Here is a 14596-nt window from a genome sequence, read left to right on the forward strand (position 1 = left end):
TCACATCTGTTTGATTTGTTCACTTGTCTCTTATGAACCTACAACTATTATCTTATTTTATATGCCAGTCCAGCTTGTTATGGATTGATAAAAGTTTTTTAAGTCCGTCGGGACTCTGTCTCGACAACCAATGACTTGGATTCGCGATGTGTATTTCCTTTTTTTTTATTCTACTAAAAGTAGTCTTCTCGTTTTATTTTAACATAGCGAAAGACAGAAAACGGAACATTTGATATCGAATGGTATCTGGAACTTAAATTGTAAAATGGCGTTTTCCTTTATACTCATGCGATTGTAAAATTTCGATTCTGGAATGTGTACATCTGTTCTGATGGCGATACACTGAGTCCAAGTGCCAAGAAACAAACCACAGAGCTTATATAATCATAATTATCCGTGATTAATAACATTTAATGCTCTGAAATAATGCTACCGACAAAGCAAGTGAGTTTGGAATTAGTTCAATTGTACGAAAATTTTCTTACAAGTTTGCTTTAATACGTGCCTCTTTCTTGTAGGAGTTTAGTGAAATATCTTCCCTATTAAGAGTATTGAAATCGCCTTTCCTTTTTTAGGTTGATAGCTTCTAGTTTCATCCTGTCTTGCAGTGCACAGTGACGTACTACAGCGCTGTATGGTGATTCATTTGTTTTAGCGAGGAAAGTGTTCAGTGTGCTTACAGATGAAGGGAGAGTCAAGTTGGAACAGAACGAGTTACATAACTACTTTGGTATTTACATGAACTGTGTGATTACAGTTGTAACAGCATAATAAATAGTGTTCATATACTGAGTGAATAGTTTACATACCCAGATTTTTGTCTAAACAAGTGCGCGCTACACAGAGTAGAGGTTATGTGGAATGAAATCAGTCTTTCTTGAAACAACAGACAGATGGAGCAGTTGGTGAGTGAAAATTTTTTATCACTGTTTGTATTATATGTTATTGTACGTACGTGCGCTGTGCAATCCGGAAGTAATTGCAGAATCGTGTGCCCACTGTATGTTTTCTTAGTGCCATCTTCGGCTGTAGGACATATGTATTTTTTGTAAAACACAATGTTTGAGAAATTATAATTATTTAAATAGTGATTCGAACATAATTTTTTATTAAAAAGAGAAATGTGATGAGAGCTGTATGTAGCATGCAAGGATAGATGCGGCATAAATAATAAGATTTTTATTGGGAAACATAAAGAGAAGAGACGATTTAGAAGACATTCGCTTGATGATAGGACAATATTAAAATGGATTAAAAAATAGAATAAATGGATGCGGATTGATTTAATTGAACTCAGATTAGAGACTATTGGCGGGATGTTGTGTACGCGATGGTGATCCATGAATGGCTGTCAGCATACCCAGAAGCAGTGCGTCTGATTTATGTAACTACAACGTAATGCAATGTGAAATATATTGACTTTGAGCCACCATTTAATGTTTATTATTAATCAGAAAATTTACCAATATTTAATTACGAGCCGGTAAACATTAATTACCATTTTCGATTTCAGTTATTAATTTCAAACAGGAATTTATGTATTTTCGGAAATGTGATATACCTTTGTCTTAAACTCCTGGAGTAAGTAAAAGCAGACATATTTATCTTAATATTTGCACCCGAAAGCAACTTTTGAAATGTATTATTATTTTTGGGTCTGTATTTGATATCTTCAGCGCCGATATTAAGTTTTTAGGGCTTCGGCTATATACGATTTTAAGTTTTAAATTGTTTTATTAATCAATCGTTTTGTAAATATTATTATAGAGCTTGGACATTAAATTGAGGTCAAAGCGCTAATTTTGCTAAATTGCAGGATGATATTGCATGTCTTCCCTAACACAGCAATATATTTGTCTTGTAATTTTGACTTTTGTATCAGCGTATTAATAACTATTTGTGTAACTGTTGGCATTTTAATGGAAGTCCAGCACGCTTGATTAGTATTCGTAATCTTACATTAGAACCTAGAAAAAGGAATGATTCTAGAGATTTAACGAGAGTTAAGAAGCTACTGTTAGGTGCTGACTGCCATCTGACATGATTTAGTATTTTACTTATTTGTATAAGCTAGGAGGTAATGAGTTATTAAATGTACTTACAGCGTGTCAGTTTATTGACAAAATTTGGCATTTGACCTTCCTGAATGGTTAAGGAAGTTCCCCGTTGTGGAGTTCCCAAGCGAGTAGGGGATTCCCCAACCAGTCACCTCTTGATCGCGGAAAACACTCGTTACCATTGACCAAAATTAGAATGTGCAGACAATTTTTAGTCAAAATAAAATTTTATGAAAATCCATTCATTTGTTGTAGAGTTGTTACATACGGGCGAAGTTATTTCTGTAGGCGCGTCACAGAGATCAGGACAGACCACAAAATAACAAGACTCGAGTGGCGTAATTACTTGTATGCAATGGACATGTGAAGATATGTTCGAAATATATATTCTTCTGAAGGAATAAATAAACAGAAGGTAAAATATAGCCAATTATTGGTTAAGGTCGGAGAAAGACGAAGATAAATACTCTTGCTGTTCTAAATACAATGAAGAATTCAGACAGGCCCGACCTGTTTCAATGATTCTGCAGCTATCACAGGGATATTTTTAAATTTCAAATAATAATTGATGAAAATATGTTACCAAGCCTTGCAAGTAACGAAATGATACAATTTTTGTACTAAACAGTTAAAATGAACGCGTGAAGAAGTATCGTGTCGGCCCGCACGTTTCATCTCCGACATTATTTGGACAGGCTTTGTTGAAATTTAATGTGATAAGGGGCCTGAACGTGTATCAGATTTCACAGACTTTAATTAGTTGTTGTATTAAACATTTTACCATTGCGTATAAACTATATCTGAAACCCGCTAACCTTGGGTCCAGTGGCGAGCACGCTGACCACTAGTCTACCGAGGGCGAACCCAAGAACTTGCGTAAAGTAAAATTAGTGTCCAGTGTTTTGTGTAAGTGTCCTTCCTGTCAATACACAAATAATAAATTAAATTCTAACATAGCCTACTTATAAATTCCATCTTTGGCAATATTTTATGAGTCTTGTATGCATATTTGTGTTATATGTTCCTTCACTTTACATTGACAAATTAGAATTCTAAATTGTCTTTAAAATGCGAAAACGGGAAGTAACTGGGTTAAGAAGTGAGGAATCAAGCCCTAAAACATGCTCAGTTTCTTTAATTATTCCCAGTGGATACATCAAGCAGCAGTGGGATGTTCTCATTAGACGCTACTCTGTGCTTTCATTTGCACTTTGAAATTGTATTCTATAGCTTGCACAGAAATCTATTTTCAACTCACTTCAACCTGTCACTTCTTTAAAATTATACAATTCTTGTATTGTATTCGGAACGTTTACTCATAAAAAGACGAGTTGAAAACTCCGTCGTAGATAGTACCATAAGCGTTAATATCAACTGAAGATTTTCCGCTTCGTTCTCTCTTTCAGTAATTTTTAATTTTGGCTACTCTTGTTTATTGTCTTGCAGTTTGTTATTATTGTGCGGAAATTACACATAGTCTGTCTGAATTTCTTCTGTAATATCTTCTATGATTATTTATTGTTAATCCTGTTCGCTTCTTCATACCTGAGAAACAATAGTAGCAGAAAATTTGTACTCCCACTCCCTCCCTGCGTATCCTCCGATATGAGGTTCAGTGGTTTCTGACTTGGTTGCACAGAGAAAGTGTTTTGTGTCTGTCAGGAATCAAAACACGATCGTCCAACACGTTGGCAGTCACTGTTCTGCATTTGATGTCTCTTCGTGCAGAAATACAGCTCTTTTGTCTAGTTTACCAGGTAAAAAATGTTTCTTAATTTACGTAATTACCCGCTTTTGTTCCCGATTCGCTTCATGTGACAGCCAGCAATGTGTAGAATCGTTTTAATTTGCGCTTCACGTTTTTCTGCAGATATTGTGAGGAATGGTCGACATGACTCCGAACGCTTGGAAAAACACACAACAGCGTGCAATAGTTTCATGTCCAGACTACTAATGCATATCGACTGTTTGTATTTTTTCTCTTTTTAAGTGTCTGTAGCTTGCTGAAAATGGAAAATTGTTCCCAAATGTCAGTCCCGCTACGGTCCTGATGTCATCGTTAGGTTCGAAGTAACGTTAACGTCTTATCCAGCAGAGTCTCAGCTTGTATGAAGAATATTTGAATTTCTAATTTTCGTGGAGATATTTTCACATTGTGACATTCATTTGTTAACAGAAGAATAAGAGTGAGAGAATTTCAGAGTTTTTCAGCCACTTGTCCAATTCACGTTATGCTGATTGCGCTGAAACTGCATTAAAGGATAATTATTCGTCTTTAGAAGTCTTTTATCAGGATTAATAGCTAGCAAATCTTTTCTTTTCATCCTTTTCTGAGTTCTCTTTTGCATGAAATTAAAGTAAACAAAAAGTTGTAGAGAAGGAAGAAGGAAATAAAGTACCAAAGCAATTAACTTCTAACGTCAGTCAGTCAATGAGTTCCCATTATGGCATATGTCCCTTACAAAGCGATTGTATGGCGGCTGTGTTCCTGTAACTTTGAATAGAGTTAATTGAAACGCTGTTCAACCCCGGCACACAACCCCCCCCCCTCCTGGGGCCCCACCTGCTTCTTGCCCTTTCAGAAATGTTGAGTCACCCCTCAAGTTACACAAATGTAGTTGAAGAATTCAGAGCGTTGCTTGAACTCCGGACACAAATAAGTTGCATCTCTAAGTGGCATCTGAAGAACATCATTTATTTATGTTCGTAAAAACTTTAATTAGCCTACTTGAACGTGATTTGTAGTACATCTGTGCACTGCGAGTAATAAATACTTCAAATTATTACACTGACCACGGTATAAGACAGAACTAACGAGGAAATGGAGACAAATTCAGGATAAGGAGCTTCATAATCTTTTGTCCACCGTATTTTATTAGTCTTCAAGACAAAGCATAAGTTGGGTGAGGCTTGCTATAAGCGTGTGGGATATGACAAATGTACACAAAATTTTAGTTGTGTAAACTTGGAGAAGAAAAATACTATCTACTGGTTACACAATTTACATTTAGTTGTAAATAATTATGAATACAGCTCGATGCTAAAGATTGGTAATTGCCTTACGTAACAATGCATTGGTAATAAATTTGCAGTTTAGGCATGGTACTTGAACTTTTATAGATCATCATTATTCAGTGTAAAACTGAAGGAGAATTTCAAAGAACACATACGAAGGATTTAAGGACCTATTCTTAATTTTTACGGTTTCGGCTTTTCCATTTCATGTAATAATGCTTGAGTTAATTTCCTAAAGAACGAAAGAAAGAAAATGTCAGTGATAAAAACGGGGGTAGAACCAGCATCTCCCCTTGCAGCCTTAATTACTTTCCCAACCGAGCTTAAAAAGGCCTACAGGTTTTCCTCTGTCTTTGCACTGCTCCTCGCACGCATTCTGAACCCTGATGTCCTCCGTTAAACCTATTGGGTTGGTTTATTGGGTCGAAAGAATCAAGGGGGAAACTGACATTACGGTTAATGGTGGATAGTTTTAACAGTGAAAACATACTTCAGCTACACGAGCTGGACTTATATCTTATACAAGGAGCGGGAAATTATTTGTACTTGTGAAACGAATCTATTTCAAAGTGACTGCTGACTCGATAGCCTCAACGTAATTTGTTTTTGTTTTTTTAACTACGATTAAACTGAAGATGGCTGTCTTCTGGGTTGTTGCTTGCTGCCTCCGTCGTCATGGCGATGGTTGAGGCAGTAAGCACCTCTGAAACGTCGGTCAATTTCTACCAGACTACCCAGCGCAACAATCCAGAAGACAACCATCTTAATATTCGTCGCCATGAAATCCTGAAATCTAACTTAGGACTGAATTGAAATATGGTCTTCGGGGTTATAACGCCGTGTAGACTTGTAGGCGTTTATCAGCGTTATAAAGGAACTAATCTCCTCCATCTTTAAGGTCGGGCGGGGTAAGCTAGCTCTTAATTATTCACATAAAACTGAGTATTCGTAATAGGTATCACAATATCAAGAGATATGCACTTAAGATTACCAACTATTAATTCAACTACGAAACCCCGAACTGCCATTAATGTCTTGTTATATTAAGCATGCATTAAACCGAACGTGGAGTGGGCCCCACCCTATTTTTTAATTACCAATTGTAGTTTACAGTAAATTAAAGTCGTAAACACTCGTGCAAAGGACCCCAAAATGTAAATTTTCCTCAACAAATCAGTTATGAATTACGATGGCATTTTTTTTCTATAGTACTCTTACGTGCGAGAAAGCAAATTTAATACAGGGCCGTGTCGTTGCTGGCCATAGGTTTTCTACGATACCGGCTTGTTTATTACTATGCGATGAGGTATAAAAGCCCACGCGTTCTACATGTGAAGTTAATCGAGACTCTGTTGATGGGTTTCATCCTAAAACGTACTGCGCTAAATCAGTGGTTAACGCCCATGACATTTTGATAAATTCATTTTTTCCCTAATAGGAACAGAATGGAGGATACAGGATAATTTCGTTCTCAATTACTGCGAGGATGTGAACGAAGAAATAGGAGGTGCTGAAGATGAAAAATAAGGAAACAAGGAAGGAGGAAGTAGGCCTATAACAAAAACGAGACATAAAGCTAACATGAGGTTTGGTTGAAGTATTTATTTATTTAGTGTTCTGTCTGACGACAGGTCCATATGAACAGGATCCTTCCATCCTTTTCTCGGACTGGGACCTGTTCATATACGTTCTTGGCAGATGATCCAGAAGTGGTTTGCCATTGCCTTCTTCTGTGTGTGAATGGAGTAATTGTTGGGATGCCACGGAGAAACCGGGGAAGCACCCGGAGGAAAACTCCGTGTTGCCAAGACCACGACCTTGCCCAACACAAGTTATAAATCTGAGCACCACCGGGAATCGAAACCGAGACCCCAGGATTACAAGGCCAGCGTTCTAACCGCTAGACCACAGTGGCTGCTTGGTTGAAGTATATCATAACTTATGTGATGCTCTAAAATATTAATTCGAGAATTAGGACAGAGGAGTCACAAATAAGTTTATAAAATAAGTTCCAATTTTCTTTGTTATAAAAATAAGTCATAAATAAGAGTATAACTTAAGGTTTCAAATTTCTATAAAATCCCAGTACTTTTTCTAGCTTTATATAAGTTTTATCACTGCACGGTTGTAGTTTACGTCACAAATGTAAACCACATTCTGCCTACACACGTACAATAATCATAAACTACATCGAAACTGAAGAGAAGATGTACTTAATATCCATTCCTTGTTATTCTTCTTCTTACCACGCACACCAGCTTCTTGGAAGGAAGATTTCTTTGTGTGACAAGCTATAGAAAATCGGCTTATAAACCTGGTTGGAAATACAAACCGTAGACAGAGAACACAGAAATAGTTAAGTGGCAGATGTGAAACGAAAGCATGTCTATTCTATTGCTTTACTGTTAAGCCCACACTTACTACAATCTGCTTTCAAAATCGTTTAGTATTGTTCTGTTCTGCACCAATAAGATTATTTCGGGCTCTATATCAATGCTCGTAACATATTTAATCAATAGTACAATACTCTGAAATAGTACTTGCGATATAAAATCTACTTATGGACTTGAAATTTTGAGTAAGACGATATGTTTTTCTTATCTGTCAAAGTTACGTAATATGCTTCGTTAAATAATAATATAGCCTGTCCTTTACAAGTTAAATTCTGATACACGTACTGACTGTACTGCCTAATGAGAGTGTAATGAGAGGTTGTCTTTCGTCGTATTCCTCATGGTAGACATGTGAGTCTAATAAAAAATTAAGATTTTTCAAGTAGCTTGCTCGTTTAAATATTATTTTTACAAGTGTGCTGTTATGCCGACGTTGTTTACAGCCAATTTTATGATTCTATAAAATCTTATTTTGTTTGTTTTCCGTCTAAAATGTTTCTCCTGTTCTTCAAACATCATCAGAGATTTACATTTTTAACTTCCTTCCAACTTAAGTTTACCAATTGTTTTAAAAATAATAATTAATACATCGTTATTGGTTTTTTTTTTAAATTTTGTTTAAAGTTTTATAAAAATATTTTTATAACTGCTAATTTAGAATGGTCCCCTTAACAAGAATATGTTTTTAAATTTTGTATACCGTTATTCTGACTTTTTAAGTCTTACTGTCTGTTGTTGGCTATTATCATTTACTTGTTATAGGCTGCAACTTGCAATCGTGTTCTGATATTATTATTATTTGCCATTGAATTCCAAAAATTCCATCTCTCATTCGTCTGTTCTTGTACCAACTTCTGTGCGTATTGTGGCTTTGCTTTGTTCCCATGCACTTGCAGCTTTCATCTTCAGTAGCTACACAGAACAAGTGTGCACACAGTCATAACACAACGCGGAGTGGGAGGGACTTCGCTTCTTATCGTAGATTGCATGTAAATATTAATACATTAAGTTTCTGAAGTGTTTCGCAATGAAATTTTATGTTGCAGTTGTAACGGTTATGATGTTATTATATGGGAGAGATGCTGGGTAGCGTTCGTGATACGATTCATGTAAACTCTTGAGGAAAGAATTCTAAAGAAAGTTATCTTGTAATAATATGGCACAGGGAGACATAAAAGAGCGCTGTAGATTCCAAAACACAACTTTTATGTTAGAAGTTAGATTAGCAGCGTGGGTAATAAATGTGTGCTTAAATCAATATTTGATTTGAGGTTTATGGTTATTATATTTTCAATAAAAATTTCACATTAAATTATATTATCGCTGGGATAATCAGCTGGTTACGAGTTAAATGGAGTAAAATAAGGTAGATGAGAAAATTACTGATTTCATGTGGCTTAGGATAGAGACAAGTGGCGGGCACGGTAATTAATATTCAGGTTTCATAAAAGGTGAAGAATTTCGTGCCTAGCTGACCGATTATCAACTCCTTAAGAACTATGGTTCATTGAGTTAGATATAAGAATACGTCAGACAGATAATTGTAAGTTTAATTCGTTGATGCTAATAGTTGAAATGTATTCACTGACAAGTTACACATCGCCCTGATGATGTAAGCGGCAGTTACATCTAAAACGTCGGTAAACTCCTACCAGATTATTCGGTACAATAATCCAAAAGGCAGCCATATTCACTGACACGTTGATTGACAGAGTGAATCAAATTATATTGACAACCAGTCTTAGCAACTTACAATTCAAGAAATCCTCATGTGACTGTGACATAGTAATACATTACACCCAAACTAACGTTTATCACCACATCTACATCAGATTAAACTTTACGTTTTTAGTGACCTTACAAAATACACATGCATGCACTGGTCCCTGGAATTCACCCCTATTTTAGCATACGATATACGTCCTCTTGTTTTTACTCCTAGTCAAGTAGGCTACGCCCCAATCCCTCTATTTAGGCATATAACATTATTACGAAGTCGAGTGAATGTTGCAGTGTAAGTTCTAACTGCCGTCAATAATGCATCTTTAGAATATTTCATATATAACTTTCGTTGTGATTCGTTTCGAAATTAAGGTGCTTAATTTTTGACGTAAATACGTCTATATTTTCGGGTCAGTGTCATTCGGCAAAAAGTGAAACGAAAAAGTGTAACTACATTGTTATGTTACCTAGGAAATGTCAAACTTCATTGTTATGTTACCTGGGAAACGAAAAAGTGTAACTTCATTGTTATGTTACCTTGGAAACGTCATCCGTTTATCAACAAATAAACAACAGTGGTTACCTACATAGTTAGATTACATTACCTTACCTTACATTACCTTCCCCGGTTTCTCCGTGGCATCCCAACAATTACTCCATTCACACACAGAAGAAGGCAATGGCAAACCACTTCTGGATCATCTGCCAAGAACGTATATGAACAGGTCCCAGTCTGAGAAATGGATGGAAGGATCCTGTTCATATGGACCTGTCGCCAGACAGAACACTAATAATAATAATAAACATTACATTACATTACATTCATCTACCACAGATCAATCTTAAGCGTAACTAATTCAAGTTAAATAAGCAATGTCTTAATCAAACTTTACTCAATTGTAAAGCAGGTATGACGTATTTACGTCAAATTATCCGGAACCATGGTTCCACTGATAACTTTTTGGTTAATTAACGAAGTACTTTCTCATGTAGAAAATGTAGTGTCGAATTGAATAGGACCGAAAATGTCGCGAGTTAATTGAATGCACTGTTCAAGCAGCCAAAAGATAATGACGAGAGCATAAATCAGCCAGAACACGTTATAGTCCAGCTAAAGACTGGATCTTGTGTGTCACGAATATCAAGTCCAGAGCGTCAAAGCTACGCAGACCTAATGGCCTTAAAAAAAGTCGAATATTTTTTTTGCGTCACCAAAATACAATTTCTGTCACTCATTTCAGTGATGCCAACAAATAGATCCCGAGGGTCTCAAATATCTCCCCCCTCCATATTAGAATTCCAGCATTTGAATGAAATAATGTATCTGATGACGAAAATAGTCTGTCCGTTCAACAAAAGGTTTTTTACATTTGTTTGGCGCTCTATGACGACGGAAGCGTGAATATTATGAAATCAGCATCAACACTGATGTTGGCCAGACTGACAAAAGAGGGCGCGTATAAACAGAACCGACACAAAGCAATAACAATTATCACTCTACACGGTATTGCTTCACATGGGCCGAAATTACAATTTTCATTTTGTAATTGATTGTGATGTTCAAACCAGTCGCGATAATTTATGGAGAGCAGATGTTTTGTAGTCTGGAGCTATTTTATTTCTGTGTGCAGCGAGGGGTGAGTGACCCAATAACACTTCTCCTCTTTTTATTACAAGAATTTAAACATGAAATAACTAGAAGGAAAATACTCAATTTTTTTGCAGTGTCTTGTGTTCTGTATATTCATATATCTTATTTACTGAGCAAATAATTTGGATGTCCCTTTTTAGATGTTCTTAGAAATGGTGAAATTCCCTTTTCGTTCCTCCACAACTAACAGTGCCCTAAGTATCGATAAATTTCGATGCAAGTCGATATGATATAAAACACTATGTTTTGTCGAGTGATTTTTAATTTTTGTTTAGTTTCTCTAATTTTCTTAACCAATTTACTGAAGGGCATATATGTTTTATTTATGTATTTTTTGTATTTGACCGATTTTAATGAAATTTGATATATAGCAGTAATATTGTACTATTATTATAATGTATACATTTTTTTTAGTCATATAAATGTGTAATCTAACAAAGGTATCATTCGTCTTTATTGACTGCCTGATCCTGGTAGGGTCGTGACTCTGACCACTCACCCCATCTAGTGCTGACGGCAAGAACGAGTAGGACCTATATCACCTCTCCCGCCAAACATCATCTTTACGTGAAGCGTTACACTTTTTTACATCAATTTATTATCGTTTGTAATCGTCAATATAGTTAATGTCGCACATCTGTTAAAATAGCCTATTACATATAGGTTAAAATTCTTTTTTGTACAAGAATAGTGTGGCAGAGGACGATTTACGGAACATACGGTTTTATTGAACGCTGAGACTCAGTCTGTGTGAGAATATTCATTAAATACGAACCCCCTCATTATGTGTAGACGCCAAGGCTAGTCATAGGTTTTGTTCCCGATGTTGTGTGACGTGATAACGCATTCTATTCCTCGCAACTCCCAACGCAACTGCTCATAACAACTAGGGTTACAAGCTTAAGATGATAATAAGACTAGGTCTTGAATAGAGAAGATTCAGAAAGCAAATTACAACGTGCGACTCCTGTGTCTTCATCATCGTCACCGTCAGCCACCCCCGTCTACCAGGAATCTTCATTATGGGGCGACCTACTTCCTTGACTATACACACCCACACCGAAGGCGCTTTATTGCGCCACCGGGCTCCTCCTCATAGTCCGTAGCTTTATTATCCTATATATTGGGTGTAGGTGGCCAAATTGTGTCACGCGAGTCACATGTGACACAAAATATTAAGAATGTCTCCAATCAATTAAATACACCGTTATTCGACCACCATTACGATTGCAAATGCCACAAATTTTCAACATTTCCAGTCTCCTAACGTGTTATCCGGCTCTAACAGCGCACTTCCGGTCCATATCTCGGACTGGCTATCCTAAGTTATTATATCAAACCGGATAAGTTGGTATCCGTTGTGGTTTCAACGGGGGTGGATTACCAGTCCCATGCTGTAGTCACTGGACAGTGACTGAATGACTGAGCAATCATGGGGTTAATTTGAATTTATGTTAGTTGTAATTATTTTTTTGCAAATACGTAAGTGTTGGCCCATTATATGAAAACATGTTTCTTTCTTTGGTTTGTTAAGTTTGTAATTGTGTATACCAATTAAACTTTAAGGAAAATTATAATAAATATGTCTTACGTAGTTTGCTACATCAGTATTTTTCTACAAGAAAAAACAAATTGTGTTCGTCTGGAATATACCAATTTATTGTTCTGATTTAGCTGCTGCTAGTCTGTCAAGAACCTTTGTTGCTTACAAATTTCGACGCCTTTAGAATAGTTTGTAAATTTGATTGTTTGTGGATTTAGTGTTTCGACGTTCTACAGTACGTTCTGTAGTAATTAACTATCACTGATAACGAAAATTAAGGCCAGGAATTCATTTCTAGAGATCAGCTCAAAAATGTCGAAAATTTTGCTGCGAGGCTTATGACCGCGTTGGTAATGTTATAATAAAGAGCTAATTACTTACAAGCCTACTAATAAACCGGAGCTGGACGGTTAGCCATGATAATACGGTGTCATCTGTTGTTATTTTGGGTGGAAAAGCGACAATTTTTTTACAATATGAACAGGAAATTGTACCATCCGAGCAAGGAAAACACAAAGGCTATGAATGTTTCTCGCGTTTGGGAGGAACCCGTTTCGAATCACGGCCAGGACTCCACTGTTTTGATTGGTGTATTCTCAGCTCTGAAAGGATATTCTAAATATTAGGTACATAAGGCGGCAAGTCACTTATCACTCTGATGATGGAGACAGCAAGCACCTTTGAAATTTTGATTAACTTCTACCAGACTACACGATGCTATCTTCGTACTCAAATCCTACTTGATAAACAGCTTGTTCTTTTGTGGACATAATATTTACGTAATATTGTTACATAATGAATTTAAAAATTGTGGCATGGTTGAGGCACGCAGAAACATACACACTAAATGAGAAATAAGACCATCGGCTTCTGGTCTGTAGAACTTGGGAAAGAGATCGCGTTAAAGATTTATGAGTAGGGGTACAATATGAATATCCGAGACATAGGATGTGAAATAGGTGAGTTGGTTGAACTGGCTTAGAATTTTCCGAACACGATAATGAACCACATTTTTTCAAAAGCAGAGAATATCCTACACGCCTTAGTAATTATCAGCTTTTATTTTCTAAGAATATTGTTTACCTTCAAGTTTTGTCGAAATACAATTGCAAGTGTAATTGAGAGGCTGGTCACCCCTGAAGTAAGGCACAGTAGCTTTATGTAACAATGACGAACCTTAACCGCAGACCTACTTGCACACACAATGAGCTATATGACGCAAGCTGTCACATGCATTTCGTAATCAATGTCTCGTCGTTTGGTGTCATTACTGTGAATATTCTGCTGTCTCATTTGCTGGTAGGTAGGAAATTATTATTAACGTGGCGAGGACAACAAAAGCCAGAGAGTTTAGCTAGGTTAAATGTTCCATATAACCTCGGTACCAGGGTTAACAGGGGATGAGTTATTATGAACACTGAGCATAACACTGCCTCTACGGCAGTTTGCTTCGGCACGAAACGAGAACAGTTTTAAAATATTCTAATATTCCTTCGTTTATTTCGTATAGAAATTACAGAATAGAGGGATATAATGCATATGGGATATAATGTATTTGATTTATGAGCCTAAGTGATGTCATTACAGTAGTTCTGTGTTCATATGTAATAAAATATGACTCGTGTTCCATTTCTGTATGCACTTTGCCGTTATTGAAATGCTATTAAGAAAATACGAGAATCGAAATATAGAAGTCGGGAGCAGTAAAACAGCCAACAAGAAAGGGGAGAGTTGAAATAAATACGAAAGTATCCAGAACATTAACAAATGTTGATAGTTACGGAAAGTTATAAAACGGTATACACACTTTTGGAATTCATAAAAGTAACTATTTTGAAGCACGCTAGAAACATTATGATTTATAAAAAAATATTAATAAAAGCCAGGAATTTAAAATAATTTCGAAACGTAGAAGAATCTAGGACAATAGCTAAAACGAAGAATTTTTTTAGAACGTCAGATTCCAGTAGTTCCAAAACATCAAAATGTCAACTTATAAATAATGTATGTCTTGCATATGTCTGCAGGCTGGAAAATTAAGTTTCGAACACAGCCGACATATTTTCGTGAAAGCAAACAACACCAAACGTTTACCAAATTGATCAAATCACAAAAAGAGTATAAACCCACCAGTCGCGAGACACTGTAATAATTAAAAACAGTAAAGTAATCAATAAATGAGTACATTACAAATTTTTGAAGAAAGTCAGAGATG

General features: G+C 36.2%; 1 protein-coding gene across 6 annotated transcripts in view; it reads left to right on the forward strand.

Moving 5' to 3' along the window:
• Positions 1 to 248: 248 nt before the first annotated feature.
• The window catches only part of Toll-6 (Toll-like receptor 6), a 451300-nt gene continuing 436952 nt past the window's right edge, over positions 249 to 14596 (forward strand). For 2 of the 6 annotated variants that reach the window (XR_015534554.1, XR_015534553.1), the window contains exon 1: positions 253 to 905. The gene's annotated coding sequence lies outside the window, so the exon portion shown is untranslated. Of the gene's footprint in view, positions 906 to 14596 lie in introns of all 6 variants that reach the window. The other 4 variants (XR_015534547.1, XR_015534550.1, XR_015534552.1 and 1 more) reach the window with 3 other exon arrangements.

Source organism: Zootermopsis nevadensis, unplaced genomic scaffold (genome assembly GCF_977971745.1).
Source record: "Zootermopsis nevadensis isolate Lab colony 2312 unplaced genomic scaffold, Znev_1.0 Znev_ptg000010l, whole genome shotgun sequence".
Lineage (NCBI taxonomy): Eukaryota > Metazoa > Arthropoda > Insecta > Blattodea > Termopsidae > Zootermopsis > Zootermopsis nevadensis.